The following is a 7,653-nucleotide window of genomic DNA, read 5'->3' as shown; positions in this document are numbered from 1 at the left end:
GCTATGTGTTGAACGTAGTCATCCCAACTATCCTGTTGAGATCTGGCATAACATCGCAAGGCATCCATGATGGTTCTATTGTACCGTTCTACCTGGCCATTCGCTGACGGCCTATAAGCTGTGGTACGGGTCTTGTGGATGTGCATCATCTCGCAAAGTTTAGTGAACAAGTCACTCTCAAAATTTCTCCGTTGATCGGTAAATGTTTCAAATGAATACCCAAACTGGGTGAAGAATCCATCGAGCGCCGCTCTTGCCGTATCCTCTGCGGTTTGGGATGGTAGTGGCACGCATTCTATCCATTTGGTAAATTGGTCCACCATTATCAAAAGATATTCATTCCCTTTCTGAGTCTTGGGCAGTGGTCCCAAAAAGTCTAAGTGGACCCTTTCCATTAGTGCCCCTGCATGGTACTTGAGTAAGTCATGCCTACTGGATTTGGACGTTTTTTTGTTGATACTGCAGAGATGGCACGAAGCCACATAATTCGCAACCTGGGTTGTTAGTCCGTACCAGAAATACTTTGCTTTGACTCTCCAATATGCGGTTCCTGCCCTGATGACCCATATCGGGTATATCATGGCATAAATTCAACACTTCCTCTCTCAAGCTATTTGGGATGTACAACAGTTTTTGAGCCATTCCATCGGGGCTGGCTCCGAATAAGTCCCCTTCTGCCGGTTGTTGGCCCCCTACCCATGCTCTCACTATACTCATGTCTGGGTCATTTTCAGTCTGCTCCTGCAATTCACGAATGGGCATCCCATATCTTTCCCCCGTGACCTTTGTGAGTATTCGAATGCTTACTATGTTTGGTAGGACTTCATCCCGTCTCATTCCGGATGTGTCCTCTACTTCTCGTTGATCTGTATCCCCCGGGTCCCATGGGAACACAATCAAATCGTCGTCTTCCGACCACCAGTCTGTCGAAAGAGGCTTGGTGTTTATTTGTCTAATTGTCCCCCGAGCCTGAATACTACATGCACAATCGAATGATCCAGTAGCTAGTGGGACCACGTCATCTACCGTTTCTTGGAATGTTACCCAGTTTTGGTGTGCCCTGTGACAATAAGAACAGCCCCCACACGGTAAATCCTGTAAGGGAATGTCATGACGAAAATGTGTACATAGCTGCTGGTTGTCCCCTTCCCTCGACAACGAGTCCGCATTGGTGTGTTTCTTTCCGGCCGTGTGTTGTATTTTCAAGTCAAACTGGCTTAGTTCTTCCAACCAACGAGCTAATTGGCCCTGGGGGTTCTTGAACCTAGTCAACCATACCAGACTGCCATGACCCGTTCGGATAATAAAAGGCCGGCCCAGTAAATAGTGCCGAAAAAACCTGGTAAACCTCACAACTGCCAACAATTCCTTCCTGGTAGTGCAATACCGTCTCTGCTCTGGGGTTAGTGCAAAACTAGCATAAGCAATGACCTTCTCCTGATTGTCCTGAACTTGCAGCAACTCAGCACCTATTGCCCAATCAGAGGCGTCAGTATCTAGGATAAATGGATCCTGTCCATTGGGCAATCCCAAAACAGAGGCCGTAGTCAAAGCAGCTTTGATAGCGCCGAAAGCCTCTTGATGTTTACATTCCCACTTAAATTTGCTTGCCCCGGTTAAGGCATATAAAGAGGCTGCTAGCTCCGCAAATCCTTTTATAAAAGCCCTGTGATAGTTGGCTAATCCTAAGAATTTTTCCACATCCTTGGATGACCTAGGAGTTTGCCATCTCACCATAGCCTCTGTTGCCTCCTTTCCCAATTCCAGCCCCGTCCGGCTAACTATTCTGCCCAAGAATTCCACCCGCCTTCTAAATAAAGCACATTTTTGCGGTTTAAGGCGTAAACCATATTTTCTAAATCGTTCAAAAACTTGTTCCAGGTTGAAGAGATGACTCTGAAAGGATTCACCTAGCACTAAGATGTCATCCAAAAAAGCTAGTACAGTCTCCTAATTTAATTCCCGTAACACTAGATTCATTACTCTTGCGTAAGTAGCTGATGCATTGCAAAGGCCAAAATCCATTTTCTTAAATTCAAAAAAGACCATACTTGGTGATAAATGCCTTCTTTTTCTGTCTTCCTCTGCTACGTTAATTTGGTAATACCCTGAATTGGCATCTAATTTACTAAACCATTCGTTCCTTGCCAACATGTCTAAACATTCATCAACTAATGGAAGTGGATATACATCTTTTATGGTACGGGAATTCAGTTCCCGGTAGTCCACGCACCACCGAACTGAGCTATCCCTTTTCCTCACTAATACTGATGCTGATGCCCACTCAGACATTGATGGCTGAATAATACCTGCATCAAGCATACGCTGAAGGTGTCCTTTTTCCTCCTGTGCAAAACATGCTGGTGTTCGTCGTATTTTTTGTTTCACCGGTCTGGCATTGCCTGTGTTGATGTTATGTGACACTTCATTAAAAGAACCCAAGTCAAATTCGCTTGCTGCAAATACATCTTTATATGTCAATAATAAACGAGATAGTTAGCACACCTGTTCTGCTGTCAGGGTCTCTTCTATGTCCTGTAACAGGCTTAACATATGATTGGGTAGATTATCGTGGGGTTTCCTGTGATGTTTCCCCTATTGACCTTACAGCCATCGCTGGCCTAGATTTGGGTAAAACTTCCCATGCTGCTTCTGTCTCTTCAATGTGAGGTTCCTTTCTGTGACATTAAGTATACATATTCGTAGGGTTTTCCCAGTTTGGTGTAAAGTACGCATTATTGGTACCCTCCCCTCATCCAAGGGTTCTACTAGGTATTGTGGCATGCTATTGTCCAGTTCACATAAGACGTTTGCCATCGACCGAGGTGGAATGACCGTGTGTTGAGACACTGCCACTTTAGCTATGCAAGGGTTGGAGTTTGGGTCTGGTGCATCCTCCCTTCCCAATCCCAATTGCATAGGAATAGTTTGTCCCTGTAATATCACTTGAGATTGGGCCAAGGCCAGGCTGATGCCCTGACGTTTCATAAAATCAAGCCCCAATAGCATGTTATCTTCAATTGGTGCTACATATAAGTTTACTTCAAATTTCCCTCCAGCAATTAATAATGTAACTGACCCTATCAGTGTTCCTGGAATACACATACATTTCCCCGCGGTATTGAGTGTGATCCGCCTTATTACTGGGGGTGGAGGTGTCAACTGTTGATAAACCTCTTGAGAAATAATTGTGACCTCTGCCGCTGTGTCAACTATTGCTTTCACCATTACGTTCTCTACTTGAATTGGGATCCAGAACATGGACCCAGACCGTAATTGCCTAATAGTTATTTGTTCTTGTTCCTCCCTTTCCTGCTTATCGATGCCCTCGGGTGTGCAGGATTGGTCTACCTCATCCTCCCTGGGAAAACAACTACTCTGCTCTTGAGAGAATCCTTCCTCTTCACCTACTTGCTGGAACCTTAAATGTACTCCCTCATGTTGATAGAAGTCATCTTCATCTTGCGACACTTGTTCGTCGCTTATCATGTATGAAATCTAGGATTATCTTAGGTCTAGAATCTTGCACTTAAATCTAGAAACATGCGCTTAAAACTAGAAGCATGCACTTAAATCTAGAATGTAAACATACATTGCACTTTTACAAGTATATGTTAGGCAAGAACCTTTTCACTTATTACTAGCTATTTTCACTGGTGACTCGTAGGATGATCATATGTAGTAATGTTCTCCTACAAAGTGGACATTTGCAACCACCATGATCCAATATTCCAAATTTCACATATGTAATCAGTATCATTCACTTAACCAATGTCTCAAGTAAATTTATCAAATGTTACTGAAAAGTAAGTTCATTCACTAATATCTGTATTCATCAATGAGTATACAATTCAAAGTTCATGCACCTGTTAATGTTTAAGATATCCATTCCAAAGTTGTATTAACGTTTAAGATATCCATTCCAAAGGTTGTATTAACGTTTAAGATAACCATTCCAAAGGTTGTATTAACGTTTAAGATAACCATTCCAAAGGTTGCATTAACGTTTAAGATAACCATATCTAAACTTAAAAACAACGAAATCTCAACGATAATTCTACAGAATCTCAACCATGACGATTAACATTCTTCTCATTCTGAACTATAAGAGGATGTTGTGGCGATATCCTCAGAATGTGATGTGAACCCAACCAAAAGTGTCCACTGTAGCCTCAGTAAGTTACCAGATGTACCTGTAGCCTCAGTAAATTACCAGATGTGCCTGTAACATTAGTAACTTACCATATGTGCCTGTAACCTCAGTAAATTACCAGATGTGCGTGTAACCTCAGTAAATTACCAGATGTGCCTGTAACCTCAGTAACTTACCATATGTGCCTGTAACCTCAGTAACTTACCAGATGTGCCTGTAACCTGAGTAAATTACCAGATGTGCCTGTAACCTCAGTAAATTACCAGATGTGCCTGTAACATTAGTAACTTACCATATGTGCCTGAAGCCAAGCCTAATCCAAGCAACATCACATTGTCGAGTTCACTTGTCACTTGGATTGGTTTGTTACTCGAAATTCGTAGACATGTTTCTCAGAATTAATTGTAAGAATCAGTGTTGATTTGGACATTTTGTTGTCTAAGTGGAAGTAATTGATAATTTACTGTACTATATTTATATTATCAGCCATTATCCTGAACAAATTATTCGTTTGTTTACATATAATTAATTATTTTCTTGTATAAACAAATCTTGAGGTAAAATAAAAACAATTACAAATGTTTACTAATTGCATTTTATTAGCCTGAGTGTTCCAATAACACATTTAATAGTGCTAAAGAATAAAACAAATAAAATCAAGCAAACACGGTGAGAAAGGCAGAACAAGGAAGACGTGTGAATATATTAGCAAAACAAACTCCTTGATGCAACATAAGATTGTCTACACACTATTATGTATAAACTAATCATCAATAATCTCTTCAGTAAAAACATACACAACAATGTTGTAGGCATGGGGCGGTAGGCCGGGCATTGCTGGTGAGCACTCAACCTAATGTTAAACAATTCACTCACAGTGTTTATACTTAATAATAAAAATAACCAAAAATTAATGGATGACGCCAAGAGCGTCATCACCCACTCTGGTGTTTTGGTTTTAAGACGCCGAGAGCGTCATCAGGACGACAAAATTTTCACCTCAAAATATTGGCATTAAACATCATTAATATTAACAATGTCTAGATGTTTTCTCGTGAAACTTGACCAAGTGAGGAATTACTAAGACTAAAGGATAGGGTACAGGGACTTCATACACCACAAGCGGTGGCCTAGATATGGTTATAGGGTACAGGAGCTAGGAGCTCTGTTACACATGACTAGTGAATTATGCACTTGGTGAATATTAGTTGATGTGTTCGTGGCTGTGGTGATGGTGGTGATGGTGGTGATGCGTATGGTGTCCGATGTGGGTGCTAGATGAGGTCGTAGAAGTGCTGGTGGTACTGGTGGTCGATGTTGTGGTGGTCGATGTAGTGCTGGTGATAGTGGTAGTAGGTGTTGTATTGGTGGTAGTAGTGGCAGGTGTTGTACTGGTGGTGGTAATAGCCGGTGTTGTACTGGTGGTGGTGGTAGTGGTCGGTGTTGTACTGGTGGTGGTGGTAGTGGTCGGTGTTGTACTGGTGGTGGTGATAGTGGTGGGTGTTGTACTGGTGGTGGTGGTGGTGGTGGGTGTTGTACTGGTGGTGGTAGTGGTCGGTGTTGTACTGGTGGTGGTAGTGGCCGGTGTTGTACTGGTGGTGGTAGTGGCCGGTGTTGTACTGGTGGTGGTAGTGGCCGGTGTTGTACTGGTGGTGGTAGTGGCCGGTGTTGTACTGGTGGTGGTAGTGGCCGGTGTTGTACTGGTGGTGGTGGTAGTGGTCGGTGTTGTACTGGTGGTGGTAGTGGTCGGGGTTGTACTGGTGGTGGTGGTAGTGGTCGGTGTTGTACTGGTGGTGGTGGTAGTGGTCGGTGTTGTACTGGTGGTGGTAGTGGTCGGTGTTGTACTGGTGGTGGTAGTGGCCGGTGTTGTAATGGTGGTGGTAGTGGTCGGTGTTGTACTGGTGGTGGTAGTGGCCGGTGTTGTAATGGTGGTGGTAGTGGTCGGTGTTGTACTGGTGGTGGTAGTGGCCGGTGTTGTACTGGTGGTGGTAGTGGCCGGTGTTGTACTGGTGGTGGTGGTAGTGGTCGGTGTTGTACTGGTGGTGGTAGTGGCCGGTGTTGTACTGGTGGTGGTAGTGGTCGGTGTTGTACTGGTGGTGGTAGTGGCCGGTGTTGTACTGGTGGTGGTAGTGGCCGGTGTTGTACTGGTGGTGGTGGTAGTGGTCGGTGTTGTACTGGTGGTGGTAGTGGTCGGGGTTGTACTGGTGGTGGTAGTGGCCGTTGTTGTACTGGTGGTGGTAGTGGTCGGGGTTGTACTGGTGGTGGTAGTGGCCGGTGTTGTACTGGTGGTGGTAGTGGCCGGTGTTGTACTGGTGGTGGTGGTGGTGGTGGGTGTTGTACTGGTGGTGGTAGTGGCCGGTGTTGTACTGGTGGTGGTAGTGGCCGGTGTTGTACTGGTGGTGGTGGTAGTGGTCGGTGTTGTACTGGTGGTGGTAGTGGTCGGTGTTGTACTGGTGGTGGTAGTGGCCGGTGTTGTACTGGTGGTGGTGGTAGTGGTCGGTGTTGTACTGGTGGTGGTAGTGGCCGGTGTTGTACTGGTGGTGGTGGTAGTGGTCGGTGTTGTACTGGTGGTGGTAGTGGTCGGGGTTGTACTGGTGGTGGTAGTGGCCGGTGTTGTACTGGTGGTGGTAGTGGCCGGTGTTGTACTGGTGGTGGTAGTGGTCGGTGTTGTACTGGTGGTGGTAGTGGCCGGTGTTGTACTGGTGGTGGTAGTGGCCGGTGTTGTACTGGTGGTGGTGGTAGTGGTCGGTGTTGTACTGTTGGTGGTAGTGGTCGGTGTTGTACTGGTGGTGGTAGTGGCCGGTGTTGTACTGGTGGTGGTGGTAGTGGTCGGTGTTGTACTGGTGGTGGTAGTGGTCGGTGTTGTACTGGTGGTGGTAGTGGCCGGTGTTGTACTGGTGGTGGTAGTGGCCGGTGTTGTACTGGTGGTGGTAGTGGTCGGTGTTGTACTGGTGGTGGTAGTGGCCGGTGTTGTACTGGTGGTGGTAGTGGCCGGTGTTGTACTGGTGGTGGTGGTAGTGGTCGGTGTTGTACTGGTGGTGGTAGTGGTCGGTGTTGTACTGGTGGTGGTGGTAGTGGTCGGTGTTGTACTGGTGGTGGTGCTGGTGGTGGGTGTTGTATTGGTGGTGGTAGTGGCCGGTGTTGTACTGGTGATGGTAGTGGTCGGTGTTGTACTGGTGGTGGTAGTGGCCGGTGTTGTACTGGTGGTGGTAGTGGCCGGTGTTGTACTGGTGGTGGTAGTGGCCGGTGTTGTACTGGTGGTGCTAGCGGCCGGTGTTGTACTGGTGGTGGTGGTAGTGGTCGGTGTTGTACTGGTGGTGGTAGTGGCCGGTGTTGTACTGGTGGTGGTAGTGGTCGGTGTTGTACTGGTGGTGGTAGTGGTCGGGGTTGTACTGGTGGTGGTAGTGGTCGGTGTTGTACTGGTGGTGGTAGTGGCCGGTGTTGTACTGGTGGTGCTAGTGGCCGGTGTTGTACTGGTGGTGGTGGTAGTGGTCGGTGTT

The sequence above is a fragment of the Procambarus clarkii genome, chromosome 13, assembly GCF_040958095.1.
Source record: "Procambarus clarkii isolate CNS0578487 chromosome 13, FALCON_Pclarkii_2.0, whole genome shotgun sequence".
Taxonomy (NCBI): Eukaryota; Metazoa; Arthropoda; class Malacostraca; order Decapoda; family Cambaridae; genus Procambarus; species Procambarus clarkii.
This window is presented reverse-complemented; position numbering follows the sequence as displayed.